This window comes from Protopterus annectens, chromosome 9.part0, assembly GCF_019279795.1.
Source record: "Protopterus annectens isolate FY-2018-M chromosome 9.part0, PAN1.0, whole genome shotgun sequence".
Taxonomy (NCBI): Eukaryota; Metazoa; Chordata; order Ceratodontiformes; family Protopteridae; genus Protopterus; species Protopterus annectens.
In genome coordinates this window covers 1,829,480,038-1,829,502,949 of record NC_056743.1, presented here as the reverse complement: position 1 = coordinate 1,829,502,949, position 22,912 = coordinate 1,829,480,038, and positions in this window count along the sequence as shown.

Genomic DNA, 22,912 nt, shown 5'->3' with positions numbered 1-22,912 from the left:
ATCCTCTTCCTTCTTCCCTATCTACTCAGTGCAACTAAATTGTGCCCATAGAAATCGCACAAACAAACCTTAAAGAAGGCAACCCAATCTCCAGGTCTGCCAAGCCACAGTCCGCCGCCACCAAAGACCAAGAAAAGTAGGTCAGCCACACAACTCCAAACCACTAGGTGACACAACCACCCTGTCCCCATCCAACAGACACAATGCACCACTGGAGCCCCACAAACCCAAACCGCTATATCCACCAACAACGTGCATTTTTTTTCCCCTTTAACTATAGACATGTAGTCCTGACAGCTCTGCCTCCTCCTATGCACGGGAGCCGCGCGGCCTGCGGGAACATGCCACTATGAGAACCACCACTCAGCTGAACCAGTGGAGTAAAATCTCGAATGGAACAACAGGCCCAGCACCGCATGAATTCTCCGAAGGAATGGAAGCCTGAATCCAACTGCCTTCCACAAACCTCTAACCTGACACCAATGATTTCCTGCTACCCTGCCAGAAATCCACCACTTTATGCGAACGTACTAATCTGCGAGGCAAAATATTGGATGCGACATCCTGAAAAAATCTGAACCCTTAAGAGGTAAGAACCTAATATCTTTGTTTTAGCCACCCTAAATCACTAGCATCATTGTTCTCCCACCAAAATCCCAAAAAATTCCACACGGGAGTAACAAAAAAAAGGCAACTTTAACTGTAGCGACCTGAAAACCCCAATGTACTGATATTGCCATTATGACCCAATATGGTCGAAAACCCCATTGTTACAGAAATGTAAAAGTACTATTCCACCTCACTCACCTCCTTCTCCATATCACTAATGACCCAAGGCCTACCTGTCCACCAAAATTTCTACAGGTCATCTGGGATGTAAACCAGCTCTATAGCAAGTTCACGCCAAAAATGTGACTTCTGCCTAAGTTACACTTGACAAAACCCTTTAAGCCCCTCCCTACTCTTACCTCATTTCCTCCTAAACCTCCCTTCATCCCATTTAACCCTATCCTCCCCTTATTCTCTTAATTCCTGCTAGTCTATGTATCTAGCCCCAATTGAAGATGTCCCAGGATAAAATGGTCTGTTCCAAACCTCATTTCTTCTGTTTCAAGGTGAATTATGTGACAACCTTTAAGACTTAGGGAGTTATTCCTGTCTCTGGTCCTCCTTTCACCTGTGTTAGTAGTCACTTCAGGAATTAGAGAGTCATCCTTATCTGCAGTTCTCCTTGCAGCTGTGCTAGTCAGGAACAGTTTTAATCACATAGTATGGATGCCAAAGCATGCATAGTAACTACTGTATTTTTTCTACTTTTCTACTTATTTTCAAAAAAAATGTTAAACCTTTAATATATTCTAACACATGCCAGTTTTGGGGACTACGCTGTGATACATGTGGTTATTAACTGAATAAACTGCTTAAATGATATTAACTCCTTCAAGCCTGCAGTGGCTTTTTTGTATACTTCCAGTAAATGCCTATCCTTATGACATGCAGACAATTTTGGGGCCCAGTTTCTTTAACTAAGAAGCTTAACAACTAATAATAGACAGCATTAGAAAGGGTGAGGAGTTATTAACAAAATTACACTAAGATTGCTGCATTGTAATATCCTGCTGTAAAGAAACTACTCACTATTTTTTCAATTGTTTTCATGATTTCATATTTATGTTCATATCTTCATAACTGAGATACATATATGCTTTTGAAGGAGATGGTGTGACATGTCATGGTGGGAGACAGGAAAACTCATTGTCAATGTCAATTTATGTTACACTATACTAGAAACACTGCTAGATGCTTGTTAATAATTATGAAGATAAGCAATATTTGCTTATGTAAATACTTCAAAAACAAAGTGACTTGCAAACTATTGCAAGGCAAAGGGTGTTGAATGCGTCTGAAAAATGTCCTTGATATTTGAACTGTAAGTTGCACATTTTCAGTGATATATTTGAACTTGCTAATTATACAATTAAACACATTTTCATAGTTTTGTAAATTTCTGAATAAGCATGCAATTGGAGAAGAATCTCTTATTGTCACTTAAAACCTTATATCTGGTTAATAAAAGTGTTCTTGGAATTTATGACTAGGGTGTGCAGTTTCCCAGATATGACAACTTGTTTGTGAAATTTTAGCAAAAATATAATTCTGGGTTTTGTGTGCGTCATAAAATATTGCAGTATTTATGGAAAGTGCACTGAGTGTTATTACTGTAAAGCATATTTTCTACTAATAACATTGCTAGCTGTATGGCTTTGATAATTTGTATTATTTCCCAAATATTTACAGCTACCCTACTCTTGAAATAAACCATATATCTTGCAAAAAGACAACCAAAGCCTTTATGAGTGAAATGGAGAATACATGGGTATCGGTAAGTTCTAACATGGGACATCTACAGTCAAGTCTCTTGATGTTGTCTTGTCACTAAGACTGGTATGAACTTGTGAACTTGTGAACAGCAGCATAGACAGATTATTTTGAAAATGCCCTCATATCATTATTGTATAGATTATGTAGAGATATAGATATAGATAAAAAAGTAAATCTTCCCGACTCAGCACATTGTACTTCACAGTTTAGTATGATCTGTTACTAGCACTCTCTTTGGATTTTATCTATATCATAGCCATCCCAATGATATATAAATCCCTCGGTCCACTCTGCAGTAATAAGCTGAACTAAATCTTGTCTGTAGGGCATTGCTCCATTTATCCTGTTAATCTGTTATGCTTTGCCTAACTTATTATCCAGTCCTACAGTAGTGCAGAGGTTGATAGGACCATCAGTTCAAAAAAGACAGTGGAGCAGTTAGGCCAATTAATGCCTAAGCACTGCATCCCACTGGTACACATCCAACTATCACCATAAGGGATAAGGGCTACCCCCTGGTTAAATTCAGTTTTATATTCAATCATCTAAGTTAGTTTTGAAGATAGTGCTAGAAGCATTTTGCTTTACCAAAAAAAATAGGAGTTTGCTCCAGCTTTTCTTTTGGGGATTATCTCTCATGGAAAGTCTTATTTATGTTAATATATAGATTTTGGCCACTTGAGCTTGTGTTTGTTACTCCCATTCTTATGTGTGTGAAGCACATCATACAGCAGGGTTACCACCTGTCCCACTTTGCGAGGGACAGTCCCTCTTTGGGGAGTTCTGTCCTGCAAGAAAGTTGTAAAAATGGCAAATGTCCTGAGATTTTAGGACAAAATTATTTCCTATATTTTATGTAATAGTTGCATAAAACAGTTATTCTGTATCTGAAACACCTAAGTGTTATAAGAAACAGAATAAGCAACTAAAATGCTACAAGAATAAGATTTTATTTAGGCAAAAAAGTGACATTCTGTCCTTTGTACTGGCCATGGGTATGTTTCGGCCTGCAAAATCTGATGTTTGTACCACAAAATGTCCCACTTTGGGCATTTGAAAAGGTGGCAACCCTATCATACAGGATTGTTTCACTTACAGTCTGAGATGACCTTTTCTTCAATGCATGGCAATCTTGGAGGTGGTATATATTAGTTAGGGTTGTGGTGCTGGAGGAGCCTTGCCCCTACCCCCGAAAAAGAAGTTTTAAAGAGAAAGGCAATCCTCAAGATTCACTTTTCTTCTGTGTTTTCATTTTTTTTCAGACATTTCAACAAGGAGCCTAGAATACTATTCATATTCAGTGTCCTTCCATCTTTAGAGAGGTACTTAGAGTTCTCTCATGTACATCTCCCTATTTTGTAAAGGAGCGCATCACAAGTCATTCATAGCCATATAAACCACAGCAATGATGTAACATTTTACCCGGGGTGAAGGGATTTTAGCACTAAAGTGATATAACAAATTCTAGCACCAGAGAAGCAGCTGTTACCTTATCTTTGCTTAGCCTTATGATTGGTATATACAGCATTCCATATTATGATGTCACTTACAACAAGTATCTACCATGGTAGGTGATTTGTCTTGTAGCTTATAGAGCTTTGTGGCCAAACCACTCTTTTGACTCATCTGTGGTGGTTGTGGAAGTAGTCATATGTGGTATGAATAGGAATTAGCATGTTGTTGAGGTTTGGCTGCATTGCAACCATTTACAGTGCCATACCTTGGAGCTCTTTGTGTTTTGGATGTGATTTTTTAGCACCTCAGAATAGAACCCTTTTGTGCTTGCCTTATGGTGAGTGTGTGTATGTGTGCATGTGCATGTGTGTGTGTGTGTGTGTGTGTGTGTGTGTGTGTGTGTGTATGTGTGTGTGTGTGTGTGTGTGTGTGTGTGTGTGTGTGTGTGTGTGTGTGTGTGTGCATGTGTGTGTGTGTGTGTGTGTGTGTGTGTGTGTGTGTGTGTGTGTGTGTGTGTGTGTGTGTGTGTGTGTGTGTGTGTGTCTAGTCCTTGTACAAGTGAGGCAGCTAGCTTTTGTGAGATGTTGGCAGAGAGTTGTAGTTAACATTTCCACCTCTCATATCTGGACTCATTTTGTGGTAATAGCAAATGTAAGCTGTTAGTAAGTGTGAGGCAGTTTGTACCCTGCCTCATGGTGCCTAGTACTAGAAAGGGGGCGAAAGATGGAAAAGAGGCACAAAGTGTTCTTATAGAAATGTCTCTTTATATATGGTTTGTGGTACTATATAATATTGAAGATCTGTGTTTCCTCTAGAAGGGAGGTGGAGCTATGTGATAAATAAAAGAACAGTAAGAACAGTAGAAATAATTTCAAACCAGTGCAGCATAGCATGATACAACACAATATGGTACAGTATGAAATATCACAATAGCATGATGCAACACAAAAGCATGATGCAACACAATGCAGTACAGTATGAAATATCACAATAGCATGATGGAACACATTGCAGTACAGTATGAAATACCACAATAGCATGATGCAACACATTGCAGTACAGTATGAAATACCACAATAGCATGATGCAACACATTGCAGTACAGTATGAAATACCACAATAGCATGATGCAACACATTGCAGTACAGTATGAAATACCACAATAGCATAATGCAACACATTGCAGTACAGTATGAAATACCACAATAGCATGATGCAACACATTGCAGTACAGTATGAAATACCACAAAAGCATGATACAACATGATGCAGTACAGTATGAAATATCACAATAGCATGATGCAACATATTGCAGTACAGTATGAAATACCACAATAGCATGATGCAACACATTGCAGTACAGTATGAAATACCACAAAAGCATGATACAACACGATGCAGTACAGTATGAAATATCACAATAGCATGATGCAACATATTGCAGTAAAGTATGAAATACCACAAAAGCATGATACAACACATTGCAGTAAAGTATAAAATATCACAAAAGCATAATACAACACAATGCAGTACAGTATGAAATACCACAAAAGCATGATACAACACAATGCAGTACAGTATGAAATATCACAATAGCATGATGCAACACATTGCAGTAAAGTATGAAATATCACAAAAGCATGATGCAACACATTGCAGTAAAGTATGAAATATCACAAAAGCATGATACAACACAATGCAGTACAGTATGAAATATCACAATAGCATGATGCACCACATTGCAGTAAAGTATGAAATACCACAAAAGTATGATACAACACAATGCAGTACAGTATGAAATATCACAATAGCATGATGCAACACATTGCAGTAAAGTATGAAATATCACAAAAGCATGATGCAACACAGTGCAGTACAGTATGAAATATCACAACAGCATGATACAACATATTGCAGTAAAGTATGAAATATCACAAAAGCATGATGCAACACATTGCAGTAAAGTATGAAATATCGCAAAAGCATGATACAACACAATGCAGTACAGTATGAAATATCATAATAGCGTGATACAACACAATGCAGTACAGTATGAAATATCACAATAGCATGATGCAACACATTGCAGTACAGTATGAAATACCACAAAAGCATGATACAATACATTGCAGTAAAGTATGAAATATCACAAAAGCATAATACAACACAATGCAGTACAGTATGAAATACCACAAAAGCATGATACAACACAATGCAGTACAGTATGAAATATCACAACAGCATGATGCAACACATTGCAATAAAGTATGAAATATCACAAAAGCATAATACAACACATTGCAGTACAATATGAAATATCACAATAGCATGATGCACCACATTGCAGTAAAGTATGAAATATCACAAAAGCATGATACAACACAATGCAATACAGTAGGAAATATCACAATAGCATGATGCAACATAGTGCAGTACAGTATGAAATATCACAATACAGGATGGCTCAATACAGTACAGCTCTGTATAGCTGAAAACATTATAATATTATAAGGACTGATTAAGCAACAGAAACGGATGTCCGAGCACAATAACCAAAAAGACATTCACAAATACAAATATTTCAAGCATGGTCATTAATGCCCTTCTAACCTACCGGTATACCAAAACAGTTGTTTCCATATTAAGTGTTCAGGCTGTTCTTAAAAATATCTAAGCTAGTACTTGCTTTAATGTTGTTTGGTAGTCTGTTCCATGCATCAGCTGCTCTATCAAAGAACCATTTAGCGCACTTCTCATTTCTATAAAATCTTTTTTTTTTAATTTCTCCAAGTTGTTCGGATTTCCTATACCAGGCAGGAATGCACCTCATTCCTAAGTCAAAATATGATTAAAGTTCATAAAATTAGTATTGTTTCAGATTTGGATGTTGGCTAGAAGTGCCCTTAGCAGCACCTACAATGTGACCAGAAATGACTCCTGCAATTCATACAGAGTTACATGTATTGGTAACATATCTAAGTATGATTATAAATTCCTTTTTATAAGACCCATTGTTCCTACTACTGTTGGAACTGTCTGGGTATACTTCTTCAACATTGTCCTCATTGCTGCCTGTAAATCCTGGTATTTTATGAGTTTGTGTCTACTTTTGTCTTCTTTAAATGCATTAAAATATCTGGTTTTCTCACATCGACTTTTTGAACTGTTAGTAATGGGTGATCCCATGTGATATAGATTCCATAATTTTCTATAATGCTTTGGGCTCATATCAGAAGTGTTTTATAAGGTACTTATTATTATAATGTTTGCACAATCCCCAATGTAACAGTCTTGCCACATTATTATGCCATTCGGTATATGCAGACCTTCTGCCATTAGTATATCACAACCAGCAACAAGATGTGTGACTGTTACCAATTCTGTTTTACAAAACCTACATTTGTCAGTTTCTCCCACATGTTCAATGGACTTTGTAAACCAATTTGACATAGTCCACTATCTTGGGCCACCAATATTAACTTTTCGTCTTTTGATTTATATTCACCTCTCCGTAACCATTCCCATGTTCGATCTTGATCAACATGAAGTTGTTTGAATGGTTTTCTATACTTGCAACTATATTTATGCATTTTCCACATTTTTTGCCTTTTCATCTGATCTTTCACCTTATATTCTTTCTTCTGTTTTTGGCACATTCAGTTGCTGTCTGATTTTTATCTACTTTTGGTTTGATTTCCATTCTCGCTTGACACTGATATGCTTCTACTAAACTAATCAAGAAAGTCATCTTAGATTTATTCTCCTCATGTTTCAAAACTTAAACTACATTTAGGGTGTGAGCTCAGCAGATATGTATGCAATCACACGATTGCAGATCTCTATATGTAATCAATTTCCAGGAAGCCCATACCTCCTCTATAATGGGGAATATATAGTCTTGGTATACACTGATTTTTTTTTACTTATTTGATGAGCATGACACATCCTTCTTGTTTTCCTGTCCAACCTATTCAACATCTTTTGGAGCCAGTCAATCATGCCAAAACTGAAAGTTCGGGCAGGAAGAGCAAATTGGTTTATAGCTTGGACTTTGTTCCTAGATGTCAAAGCTGTTTTCAGTATTAATTTTAGTCTTCTAAAATATTCCTTACTAAGTTTTATTCACATTTGTTCATGTTTTATTGATGATTCTTCAATTCCCAAATATTTATACACTCCCTCTTGCTCAAGTTCTTTTATATCATATTTCTGTCCCAAATTGATGCATTGTTGGTGCTACAGCTTTCCTGCTTAAAGGTTGCTTTTGCACATTTATCAAGACTGAATGATCTTCTTATATTATTGGAAAAAGTTTTGACCACTTGCAGTTGTGCTTTCAGATCTTCATCTGATGAACTATACAGTTTTAAATCATCTACAAAAAAGATGAGACGTCTTTACAATTTGTTGTTTTCTGGGAGGCAAATTGTAGCCATAACCTAATCTGTTAAGTAGACAGCTTAATGGGTTAAGGGCAAGACCAAAGCGCAGCAGTGACAGAGACTCACCTGGAATATCACCCTTTGAATTTTTATCCCTGGAATAATAATTTGTCCTTTATTATGGCTTAACTGCAAAGTATTTTGCCACTGTTTCATGGTCACTATTATGTAATCAATCAGTGCAGAATGCATCTTATACATTTTTTATCACTCTTTTATCCATGAATGTGGGATACTGTCAAGTGATTTTTGTAGTCTGTCCATGCCATACTTAGATTCTTCCCCTTTTTACAGTTCTCCATTATAACTTTATTTAACAACAAATGATCCTTTGTTCCATATGACTTACATTTGTTACCCTTTTTTCTATTGCCATGATTGAGTTTTCTTCTAGATGACTATAAACTCTATTAGCATGAATTCTAGTGTATAGTTTATACATTGTTGGAAGGCAAGTTATTGGTCTATAGTTTTTAGGACAGCTTGCAGGTTCACCCTTAAGTAGGAGTATTGTTTTTCATGTTGTTAACCAGGCTTGTGTCTGTTTGGGATGCTCATATAAATAGTTCTTACTCATGGCTAAATCTTTATGTAAAGATGTTAATACTTTTAGCAAGAAGTTAGGTACTGCATCTGGGCTTGGTGTTTTCCAATTAGGAACTTTTCTTAACCTTATTTTATTCTCTCTGGCCGTTATTTCATCCCATTTCATATCCTGTACGTTTAATCTTCTTATTCTTTCTTTTACTTCTTCTAGCCGTTTTGCATCTTTGTTATATTCCACAGGATCTTTATAGATATTTTGCCAAAATATATCTATTTCTTCTTTCTTTTTTGATGGTATTATAATTCTTTTTGCCCTGTTTCCCGATTCTCTTTAAAACTTTTTTGGATCATCAATAAATTGCTTATTTTGTACTTTTCCTTTATATTTATCTGCATAGCTTCTAAGTTTTCTGCTTATGCTGATATTTTTAGTTTATTATTCACAATAGTGCACAATACATCTTGATCTGTTCTGATAATCTGCATTGATCTTATCATCTATCTTTCTGAGTATTTTTGTTGATCTGTTCCCTCTTCTATACTCCTCTAACAGTGAGACTTTTTGTCTTATTTGCTTTATAGTTTTCTCTGTTTGATACTTCATAATGGCATTCAATTTCTCCCCTTCTTTTCCCTTACTACCCTGTATTAAAACTCTGTTATTAATTTAGCTGCACAGTAAGATATCTTATTTACTTCTGTTATATCACATGAATCTCTATGATCAGTTCTAATTGCTGTGTTCATTTTATCTAACTTCAAACTTTTGGGTGTCATTGAATTTCTGTAGTCTTTTTCTTTCATTAATCTTAATATGTCTGTCCATCTGCATTAAATCAAGCAAATCTTTTCATAGATCACTTTCTTCTAAATGGAGAGCACATTGTTCTCCATTTTCTGTGGGCATTCTATAGAAAGTTCCAGAGCATCTTCCTGTGCCACATTCTCTTCAGTTTCATTCTGTGTCATCCTTTGCTCTTTCATATGGAAATTCACTGGCCTATCACTCAACAATGTTGACTGTGTCAGAGTCACCACAGCTTTCTGCTCTTTCCCTTTCTGTGCAACTCCAACTGAACATTTGTACTGGTTTCCTATGGAAGGCTCCAAAGTATTTTCATGTGGCAACTGATCAGATGTTTTCCACTCCATTGGTGTCTCCTTAATTTGGGGATCCATTGCTCTATCCTGCTGTGATGTTATCAGAGTTAGATTTTCTACATTAAGTCCTTCTGTCTTTTTAATTTCTCCAAGTCTTTTGGTTTTCTATTACCATGATGGGAATGGACCCCATTCCTAAGTCAAAGTATGATTAAAGTTTGTGAAATTAGCATTGTTTCAATCTTTGATATCAGCCAGAAGTGCTCTTCACAGCACGCGTAAATGTGCCCAGTAATGACTCATTTTGTAATTCCTATGGTGTTACATGTATTGGTAACACACCTAAATCCGATTGTAGATTCTTTTTTATAAGACCCATTGCTCCTACTACTATTGGAACTGTCTGGTTATCTTTCTTCTAAATTGCTCTCGTTTCTGCATGCAAATCCTGATATTTTATGATTTTGTGTCTCTCTGTATGCAACACACTGTAATCACTGAGTGTAGTGATTTCAGCAATCAATGTTACTTTTGCTTCTTTTCATGGACCAGTATATTTGGTTTTCTCACATCTATCTTTTAAACTGTTCATAATGGGTGATCCCATGTAATGTAGGTGTCATCATTTTCTATGATGCTTTGTGGCTCATGTTTTCAGTGTTTTTCAGCTACTTCAATGCCATAATGTTTACACAATCCCCAGTGCAACAGTCTTGCCACATTATTATGCATTTCAGTATACAATCCTGCCATTAATATGTCATAACCAGCAGCGAGGTGTGAGACTGTTTCTAGTTCTGTTTTACAAAATATACATTTGTCTGTTTCTCCCACATCTTATCCAAAAGTCCAAAAGTTTTTTTTTTTATATATTTTCATTCACCAGTTTTATGATATTTCTTTAAATCATTATTGCTTGTTAATATGTTGCTCAGTTGATACTATACTACATCTTCTAATTGGGTTTGATTTGGTAGCTGTGTTTTTAATACTGGAGTCTGCTCGCATGTTTTATAACATCTGATGAAGCAGTTTTTCAATTGTGAAAGCATTAACACGTAGAACTCTGTTTATTAAGCTTTTGGTTTTTATTGGAATTATTAACAAGAACTGCTTCACTGTTTGACTCATTCATATGGACTTTTGGATAAGATTTGTATTTTTGAGTGAGTCATTTATCCTCCTTGCTGCATTTGTTGTGTTTCTCCCACATGCTCAATGTAATTTGTAAACCAATGTGTGTGTAGCCCACTATCTAGGCCCATAAATATTAACTGTTCATCTTTTGCTTTGAATTTGCCTCTCCTTAACCATTCCTGCATTCGATCCTGATCAATATGAGGTTCTTCCAAAAGCTTTCTATACTTGCAACTATATTTATGCATTTTCCACATTTCTTGCCTTCTCATCTCATCCTTCACCTTATATTCTTTCTTTTGTTTTGTGGCACATTCAGTTGCTGCCTGATTTTTATCTACTTCTGGTTTGACTTTCATTCCTGCCTGACGTCAAATATCCTTCTGCTACACTAAGCAGAGACGTAATCTTAGATTTATTCTCCTCATGTTTCAAAACTTTCTCTACATTTGTGTCCTGTGAGGTCAGCAGATATGTGTGTAGTCCCACAATTGCAGATCTGTACGTGTAATCAATTTCAAGACGGCCCATCCCTCCTTTGGAACAGGGAATATATTATCTTGGTATACACTGATTTTTAAAAATAATTTTTTGAGCATGAAGCATCCTTCTTGTTTTCCTATGTAATCTATCCAACACATTTTGGGGACAGTCAATCACTCCAAAACTGTAAGTTAGGACAGAAAGAACACATTGGTTTATAGCTTGAATTTTGTTCGTAGATGTCAATGCTGTTTTCAGGGTTAATTTAAGTCTTCGAAAATATTCCTTACTAAGCTTTATTTGTATTTGTTCAGGTTTTATTGTTGATCCTTCATCAACTCTCAAATATTTATACACCCCTCTTGCTCATGTTGCTTTTATCATGTCTATCTTTCTCATTATTTTTGTTGATCTGTTCCCTCTTCTATACTCTTCTAACAGTGACACTTCTTGTCTTAATTGCTTTATAGTTTTCTCTATTCAATACTTCCATGAAGGTATTTGATTTCTCCTCTTCCTTTATCTTACTGTCCTCTGTTCTTGTGGTAGAATTTTATCTGTTATTAATTTAGCTGCACAGTAATATATCCTGCTTACTTCTGTTATATTGCATGGATCTTTATGGACAGTCCTAATTACTGTATTCATTTGTTTTATCAAACTTCTGTTTTTTGGGTTTTATTGACCTTCTCCAGTGTATTTATTTCACTGATCTTTTATTTATTTATTTATTTATTTATTTATTTATTTATTTATTGTACATTTGTTAACTGGGTTAGTCCAACGGAGCTTTTGGCTCATTTTCAGTGGAGACCCGGGGAGAAAAGCTCCTCAGTGATTTTAAAAAATTAACAACAGACAGTTAACAAAATATCATATACAATTTTCTGAAAATTGCATCAGGTTACAATGACATATAGAAGGAATAATGCCTTCATAAATCTTATTAGGTTATATACAGCACATCTACAAAAAATAGCATTGAGATAAAGTGGTTAAAATCAGTGAGACAGAGAGGTTAAAGTTTGTTATGATAGACAGGGAAGGAGAGGAAATTGAGGGAGGGTATAACTGAAAAGAACAGAAGGGAAGGAGATAGTGGGAGTATAATAAATAAAAAAAGTGAGGACTGGTGTAGGGAGGGGTATTCGAAGCTGGGGTAGGGTAGTTTCAGGGGGGATGACTACAGTGGCAGGACCATTTGTTTGTTAGGTATCTTCACGTGGCTAGCTTGAAATGCTTGGTATGATCAAAGGACCTAATTTCTTGGGGTAGCTGATTCCAAGATGCAGCTAGGTTATTATTATAGAGTAAACATCCTGTTTTGGTTTTGGGTTTATAAATCTGTAGCAAGTCTTGGTCTGAGCTGTGTAGTTTCCTGGTTGGGGAATATTTAGATATAATAAATAAAAGGCTAGGGCCAAAAGAGGGCAGATAGAGGATGGAGTGGATAATTTGTAGTTGATGTAGCAGAAACAGATGGGGGAATTCAAGCCAGTCTAGTTGTTTGGTTTGCTGCAAATCTGGCCACCTTATTTTAGGTAGTTTCAAGTTTTGTAATGAGTGTGGTGTAAAGGTCTGTGAATAAGTGACAGCTGTATAGAAGGGTGGGAAGAAGAAATGCATGGGAGAGGGTTATTCTGGCTGTTTTTGTTAAATATCTCTTATTGTGGTAAAGGAGTCTAAATTTCTAGTGAGTTTTTTTAATAGAATTAGTAATATGGAGATCTCATGAGTGGACAGATGATCCACTGTGGAGACCCCTAACTGGGAAAAACAGAAGAAGAAGAAGAAGAAGAAGAAGAAGAAGAAGTAATATGGAGATCAAATTTAAGCTGATCATCTATTATGACTCCCAGCAGTTTAGTGCTAGGTTCAGCAGTAATGATGGTGTTATTGCTTGATAGGATGGTAAATGTGGTTTTGAGATTGGTGAGGTTCTTGGGGAGAAAGAGTAGGAGCTTAGTTTTGGTAGGATTGAGAATTAATTTATCACAAAGCCATGTCTCTATGGTGTTGAAAGATGCCTGGGTAGCATAGTGGATGTCTGATGGATTATCTGCAGTGGTAATGACAGTAGAGTCATCTGCATATTGTACAAGTGTTGAGTGGGGACAAGAGGTGTAAAGTAGATTGGTGAAAATATTAAAGATCAGTGGCCCAAGCATGGATCTCTGGGGGACTCCCATTGGCACATGGGGGGGGGGGTAGTGCAGATTGCCATTTATCAGATTGCTGGAGGTTAGAGAGATAGCTAGAGATAGCTAGAGAATAGTGGGAGGAGAGAATTTTAAGTAGGAGAGTTTGTCCAAGAGGAGAGTATGGGAGACAGTGTCAAAGGCTTATCTATCTATCTATCTATCTATCTATCTATCTATCTATCTATCTATCTATCTATCTATCTATCTATCTATCTATCTATCTATCTATCTTATCTATTTCTATTAAATCAAGCAACTGTTCTCTTAGCTCATTTTCTTCTAAACTGAGGACACATTGTTTGTTGTCCATTTTCTACAGGCAGTCTGTAGAATGTTCTACAGGATCTTTCTATGACACCTTCTCTTCAATTTCATCCTGTGTCATCCATTGCTCTGTCATATGGGGATTCACTGGCTTATCACTTCTCAACACTGACTGCTCCAGAGTTGCCACAGTTTCCTGTTCCATCCCTTGCTGTCCAGCTTCAAGTGAACATTTATTTTGGTTTCCTATGGAAGGTTCCAATATATCTTCATATGGCAATTGACCAGTTGCTTCCTGTTCCACTGATTTCGCCTTAATTTGGATGTCTATTGCTCTATCCTGCTGTGGTTTTGTCTAAGTTAGATTTTGTACACTGAATCCTTCACTTCGCAAGTACTCCATAATCTAAGTTTCTATTTCTTTAACTTCTTCATTATTAATCTTATTTTCTACTTTTTCTCTGTCTTCTTATTTTTTTTTACTCAGATGATTTTTATTTTAAATTTGCCATAAAGAATAAATGAAAACTTATCACGGTTTACAATCAAGTTAGATAATTATTAACTATATACAAATTTACATTTAGCCTGACATTTTCAAACTTGTACGATAACAAATTACACAGATATAGTTTAATTAAAGTTAAATAGTACTTGCTTCATGAGGAGGTTAGATCCATTTGCAAAGTAGCAATCAAAGTTAGAACTTTTTTCCAAGGGTTTTTAGTTAATGGTCTAGGAAACAGTCTTAAATTCTTTGGTTTTTATTTCCATTAAGGCTGTCCTCTTCAATAGACATATGAAATCTTCTTTGCTAGGAGCTGTAGTAGAATTCCATCTCTTTATTATGCATTTCCTAGCTATAGCTAGTATAGTCCAAAGTAAATGAAGGTCAGTCTTATTTGAAAAATAAGCATTATCAGTTATATTCAGTAATAACAAAGCCTTGGTCATGACAAACTTATCTGTATAAATCGCCTGCAAGAAATTGTTAATACTTTCCCAAAGGGGTTTAATTTTTATACAATCATAGAAAATGTGATACCAATCAGCTTTATTATACTGTTGACATCTCCAGCATAACCCATCATTAGAAGGATTGATTTTCGAAACTTTATCAGGGGTTAAAAAGGATCTATGAAGGAATTTCCAGGTAAATATTCTCCAATAATGAGAACAAGAAGTTAATTTTACTGAGAGAAGTAAATTAGATTTATTTTCTGAGGTTAACTGAATCATATATCCTTTAGTAATATATTGCCAATATGCTGGTTTAGGTTGTGTTTTGTAATTTTTTATAAGATTATATAAATATGAAGTACCATTTTCCAATTTCTTATTATTATATAAAATTTCAAACAGTCTGGATATAAAATTTGGTGTATTTGAAAAAGAAGAATTATTTATTATCCTACGTAGATCCTTGGAGTACGTCAGTATATTCTGAAGCATTAACCATTCATGAGAATTCACTTTGTAAGTTGACATCATATATTGTAAATCCCATACTTGCTGATTTTTAGACAGTGTAACCAACAGATTAGTTTTTTCTGTTCCCAAGAGAGGAATATATCTCTATGAATTCTATCTGGAAAGTTTTTAGTAATGCTGAAGGGAATTAATGTTGCAAACCAAAGCTTTAAATCCATATTCATGTTTATAAATTTCCTAAAATAGTCAAATAAATGATTTATTAAATTTGTCCTAGTTAGTTTAGTTATATTGTATTGATAATTTAAGGCCAGTGGGTGCCATAATATATTGCCCTTGTCTAGAAAAGTAAAATTTTTAAGTAAATTATTTTCATTTATTATTATAGTTGTATGTAACAATTTCCAATTAGACATATAATTTGGATAGAGCCAATCAACCACAGTTTTAAGTAAAGTTGCTCTTATATAAGATTCAATATCTGGGAAATGTATTCCTCCCTGGTCCCATTGTCTGATATGATGGGTATATGCAATTTTGTTTCTTTTAGGAAACCACAGAAATCTGAGCAATATTGATGTTATTTTCTTAAGGTGATTTTTCTCAGGAATTAACAAAGTGGCTTGTACAACATACAAATTTTTAGGGAGAAGAATCATTTTAATTAACTGCAATCTATGTTCAAAAACTATAAATAACTTATTATATTTACCCACTAGAGATTCTATTGTAGCCATGATCCTTCTATAATTAATATTCAATATATCTTGAATGTTTTCACACAAGTCTATCCCTAAGTATTTTATTGTTGAGACATGTTCTCCTATGATATGATTCTTATCTATTTGAAAATCCATTTTTTTATTTAATAATAAGTATTTAGACTTTTATTTATTAAATCGGAGTCCTGAGATATTATGACATTTCTTTATCAGATTATCTAATTCAACTAATGTTCCTTTTGAATTCAATAGTGTAAGAAGTATGTCATTAGCAAAGAGCATGATCTTGGAGTTATATTGACCAAATATATTTATTCCTTTTATCTTTGGATTGTTTTGTATTAATATTGCCAATAGTTCTATAGCTAATGCAAATAAAATGGGTGACGTAGGGCATCCTTGTTTAGTACCTCTCATAACTTGTATAGCTACTAAGGTAAAAGGTCCTAATTTAACATAGGTTAAATTGTTTTCATAAACCTTTTTAATAAATGTAATGAAGGAGATAGGAAATTTATAAGATTCTAAGATTTTAGTTAAATAATCCCAGTTCAAGGAATCAAAAGCTTTCTCAATATCTAGTCCAATTATTAAGGTTTCTATATTTTCTTTGTTTATATAATCAATGTCAATATTATTTTAATGTTATCATGTGGATGTCTATTTTGAATAAACCCAATTTGGTCATAGTTGATAATTTCATTCATATGATTTTTATTTTTTTTACCAATTTAGACGTAAATATTTTCTAATCATTATTTAATAATGAAATTGGCCTATATGAGCTGCATTGACTATCATCCTTGTTTTATTTTTAAATGGGTATGATTAAAGAGTATCTCCATGATGGAGGAATTAATGCATAAGTTTGAATTTCAATAAATGTTTTATGTAGTAATGAGGTTATATTTTTGGGAAATAGTTTGTAAATTTCTGTGATTAAGCCATCCATTCTGGGAGATTTACTAGTTTTACTTTCTTTGATTGTATCTATGACTTCTTTGTGCGTAATGGATTTTTGTAATTCATTTTGTAAACTTTCAGGGATTGGTTTAATATTTGAAAACACATTTTCTAAAAGGGGATGTTCTGGCAAATTATTGTTATTTTTAAAATGATTTTTGAAATGACACTTGAAAGCATCTAGAATATCTCCCATTTCCGAAACTTTCTTACCTTTTTCTTCATGTAGTATACTAACAATAGTATTAGCTTTAGATTACATTTTAACTTTAACAGATAAGTTATGTAAGTGTTTTGGAGAGGTGGCATAAGAATTTATTTTTAACCTCTAGATGGCTAAATGAGTTTTGTGATTTAAGATTTCAATGTATCTTTTATTTAAGTCTTCTATTGTCTTCTTATTCTCTAATAAATTATGAGATTTTTTAGATTTAAATAATGTGAGCTTCCTTTGTAGTTCTTAAAGTTCTGATTCCCATTCCTTGATTTTATTCTTATACCAAGCAATCATTTTCCATAGATATAAGCTTTTAATGAATCCCATACCATTACTATATTCGCTTCTGAGTTGTAGTTTACATCTACAAAGAAATTGAGTTAATTCACTAACCATTGCTTAAATTCTTTAATTTTTGTAATATATGAAGGAATTCTAGTAAGAAAAGCAAGTGATTTAAAATTGATTTGTACTTTTAGAACTAGAGAATTATGATCTGAGAGGGGGCAAGGAATTATTGTAAAGGAAGTCATTTTTGTTTGAAGATCCTGGGAAATATATATCTTACCAATCCTGGTTTGGGTACCATATCTATAATCTTGATGGAAGAATACCAAAGAATTACTATCTATAACATTAAATGTATCTTTTAATTTTAAGGATTCGGTCCATGTTTTAGTAATTTTGCAGTAGCTGTTAAACGTGGAGATTTTTTATTAGTAGTTTCAGACATATCTGTAATACAATTAAAGTCCCCCCATTATTAAATTAACTTTAAATATGCTTGTAATTTGATCTAAATGCTTTTTGACTGTCCCCATCCCAATACCCAGAAACCAATATAGGTTTACTAGTGTCCACAACCTGTTAATAAACTTCAGAATGACTATAGCTATAAGGCCCTCATTGTCTATATATTTATATATTATTTCAGGATTTAATAAATTGTTTCTCCATAGAAATATTACCCCCCTCTTCTTTGTTTTAAAATTGGAACATGCTAAGGTCTTGAACTCACTTGGGTTCCATGTGAAATTATCATTGCTCTAGAAATGTGTTTCCTGTAAAAAAATATTTGTGATCTATTTAAGTTTAGATAGCTTAGTAAGTTAGATCTTTTACTTGGACTATTTAGACCATTAATGTTTAACGATAATATAGCAAGGTCCATATCAAATTATTTTGAGGAAATATTTAAAGGTGTCATTGACTTTACCTGAAATCATCCCCTCCTTAAAAAATAAAGTATTATTGATTAGTACATAATCAATTATCTCAGTGAAGCATGTTATCACTAAGGTACTCAATAAGTATACGTCAGGCTCAGTAAAAATAATGAACAATTTAAAAACTAAAATAAATACTAAAGTTAAAGTAGTTAGCTCATTAATCCCTACCCACCATGGAATGAAATATATTCCTAGTCCAACAGATTGAAACATCTGGTGAACTATCACTCTAACTTCCTTTTTCCATTCCTGTTGAGCTCCTGTAAATAATCAACACCTCTAATAAAATATTATTGTGATTTAAAAACATTTGGTTGTAGAAGGCATTGTTTAATATGAATTAACTACTATATCATTACCATCTAAACATAGAAAACAAATGCAGTTGAATTATACTAATTATTATCTTATTCAGCTCATTGCATCAACATAACTTTCCATATTGGATATGAATTCACTTGTTTAAACACACAGACACTTTAATCCTTAATCACAAGGCTTGCAAGCAATAACAAAAATTAAAAAATAATATCACATCTTATAATATATAAACATATGCTTTCAAGAACTGTTCATCAGATTTAAAGGAGACTGTATAATTACATTATAATCTGAATATAGGCTTAATCTTATTATATTTCAGCTAATAGTTATAGTAATGCTTTAGAAAGGCAGTCAAAAAATGCATATGTTTAAATTATCTAAGTGGTGTAAAGCACAGTAGTTCCTATGAATGTGTTGATCAGGTACTTATATAATTTTAGTTGCTTGGTTTACTTTAGTAATGGTTTTGTTAAAATATGGTTCAAACAGCAATCAGATTTAATTTTATATTCTCTTGTATGGGGTATAACTGGATAAGGGAAATCTAGCTTGTTTCCTAAAGTGTGTTGTGAACGTGCTTCTGTAGGGTACGAATATACCAACAGCCAATCAAAACCTTATCTACTCATTGTTATGACAACATTAAACTACTCTGCAATTGTACAGATAGGAGAAAACTTTTCCCCTAGCGCGTGCAAACTGCAGTCTAAATAGACTTTTATAAAACTTCGCGAGCACTTATTTCTGGCTCAAACAGCTGCCATGAAAATGGAAGAGAGAAAAAAAAAAACAGCTCAAAACACTGACACTCTCCCTCGCAAGGAGCACACCACCCCTGAACCAAAGACACCAGGATCATCTCACATCGTGTCCATTGTACCTTTAACCCCACTCTCTGCATACTATCTGACCTCATACAACACCAATTCACTCGACCGACAGTGCTTCTCCAATCTGACCCGACACAACTGTACATCAGTTCCACATAATCTGCAACTACAACCAACAAAAACCGCACCATTCATTATCAATTCAGAAGGCAAAGCAGTACATCACCAGAATTACAACAGTTCCCGGTCTCTATTCCACAGAGAAATCCCACCAATTATCCCCAAGTAGAGATCGCCAAATACTTCAACAAACCCTGCCCAGAAAATCACTCCACTGTCAGCCAACTTCCCAAAATAGGAACAATCGTCAAGCCATTCCAAGTAACAACTATTTCAGTAATGCAGCCTTCTAAGAAACCCAAACCCTACTTTCAGTAACAAATTTTCCTCTAGCTGCAACAATAGTCCCAGTCCTTGCAGCAAGCACACAATGACAGACCAGACAAGATTTCAAATAGGGCATAACCCTGGTGTACAACCTTTCTTCATCAGTGCATCTGAGGCAAGAAGCAAAAAAAATGTTTTTCACCATAATACCAACAGCGATTATTACGGCAATGCTCTCCAGAAGCATACACATTGTTTAAGGCCATTGCGAAGACCCCAGCTAATTATCAATGACTGAAATGTATATATTATGCAATAGGCTGTGGGCAGTATAATAAAGGTCAAAATAAATAGGTATGCAGTAATTGTCATTTATGCCAGGGAAGGAAGTTGATGTTTTAATACTGTAATGGATATAAATTAATGTGTAGTCTGTGTGTATTTGCAGTTCATTAGATCACCTCTTCCATACATTACTCTAATGCATCGTCCAAAGGCAGGACATTCATTTTCACTTAATTCAAATAATTCTATACTGTTCCTGATCACAGTATGTTAGTTACTAATTGATCTAACATTTTAAAATGGAATGAAATTTAGGTAGCATATTTAAAATGTAAAAACAAAAATAGAGAAAAAAAATGTTTTATACGCACCTAGACTGACAACCACACACCAGTTTGGAACAATCAAAGCCAATCAGAAAAAGCATATATATATTTACTCTACCATTACTAAATGATAAACAAGGTAAACTCCAGATTTATATTATAGACAATTTACTACATGTAATAACTGCAACTTGAAACGAGTCTCTTTCTTAACATCCTCATTCACATCAGCAATGAGGAAATACCTTCTTGTTACTTTAATTTTAACTGACAGATCTCAATAGCGTTTCTCTATTTAAAAATGGGAATGTTTGGTAGCTATGAGGAACATTTCATTAATATAGTCTAAAAAGGCTATAAGTGCTACTGTATGAGACTCAGACTAAAAATAACAATAAGCATTTTAATAAAAGGAAAATTGATTAATTAAATAATAGACATGACACTAGTAGGCTGAAAAACATAGTTATAAAACATAATAATTTAACTTTGATATTACTAGATTAAATAAATAGCTATATTAAGTAGGAGAAATTTTTAACATTTATTTATTAAAACAAAGAGAAGAAAAGAAAAGAAACTTAATAGGATGATAAGACATGTATAAATAGTTATAGGAAACATACCTTTTCTTGTATATATATGTTGTGAATAACTGCATGAGATTAAAGGTATTAATACATAGTGAGACCATTTAGATGCTTGTAATAGTTAGGTTGCAGTTGACACTTTGAGAGATTTCTTAGAAGTTGGTACTTTGGATTCAGTTTTCTGTTTCTTTTTTTTTACATCAGTCCAGCCATTTTTGTCAGTGGTTCTCTTCAGGGATGGGGATGCCCATTCCATATCTTCAGAAATGGTTATAATGTGATTGTTTTGAATGAAATGCACAGCATCATCCAGAGTGTTGAAGGTTCTCATCTCACTTAGGTGCATTATTTAAATTTTTGCAGGAAAAGCTATTTGAGCTTTAATATTATTATGCTTTAGAGTTTTTATTAGAGGCCATACCTTTTTTCTCTGTTCCAGCACTTTAGTGGAGTAGTCATTGTCAAATCTTATTGTGTTCTGGTTATATTTTATAGGACTTTTCCTCCAAGCTGCTTTTAACACCAGTTCTTTGTCCATAAAAGATAAGAACTTTACTATAATTGATCTTGGTGGTATGATGGATGTTGATGAAGTGGTTGCTGAAGTTCTATTCCCCAGAGCATGATGGGGCCTTGCTATTCCAAAGGAAAAACCTTCTTTAAGATTTAGAACCTCTGGTATCCAAGAGTTTAGGAAAGATATAGTGTCCCCTCCTTCTGTTTTCTCAGGTAAACCAAAAATCCTGATGTTTGACCTTCTCTCTTGATTTTCAAGATCATCTAGTTTGTTAGATAACCAAATAGTTTGCTTCAAGAGAATCTCTGTTTGTGTTTCCTCCTCTTTGAGCCTTTGATCAATGTCAGTCAAAAAAGTTTCAATGTTTCTTAACTTTGACTGGTGTTGCTGAAGTATTTCTTTGAAGACTTCTGTTTGCTTCTGTGAGTTCTCTTCTAGGTTCTGTAGATTAATCTTAAAATCATCCATTTTTGTTGATAATTCTTGTAATGTGGTAGTCACCAGTTGTAGATCCTTTTTTAGTGTCAAGTCAGCATGATAATTCTTTAGGTTGCTCATCTCTTTAGATGCTGTGTATAGACTTCTAAGTAATTTGACAGGAAATTTCTTTTAGAAATCCACCAAAATATGTATTTAGTTGCTTTAGACTATTAACTAAATATTTGTAGTAATTTTATTAGTAATAGTTAATTTAATTTCCTGAATTTAGTACTAATCTATGGAGCTCCAAAAATGCTGCTTTTCAGTTAGCCATTCAGGCTCCAGCCTCCCCCCCCTCCCCCGTCTCCTTTTTCTTTGTATTGTAAAGTTTTCTATGTCTGGATTTCTTTGCCTGTATTTCTCTTCAAATACCTTTGGTGCTGCTCTTTTTGTATTAATCAGTTGTGCTTTCTCCTTTGCATAAATATTGCACCATATTAAATATCTTTTTCTTTCTGATGTCCATGTTTCTTCTTCAGATGTCTCCTGGTCTTCCTGTTTCTCCTTACTTTGGGGACTCATTCCATCATGTTATGATGTAACCTGTGTTAGACCTTCTACAGCAAATCCTTCACTTTGCATGCATTCCATAATTTCAGC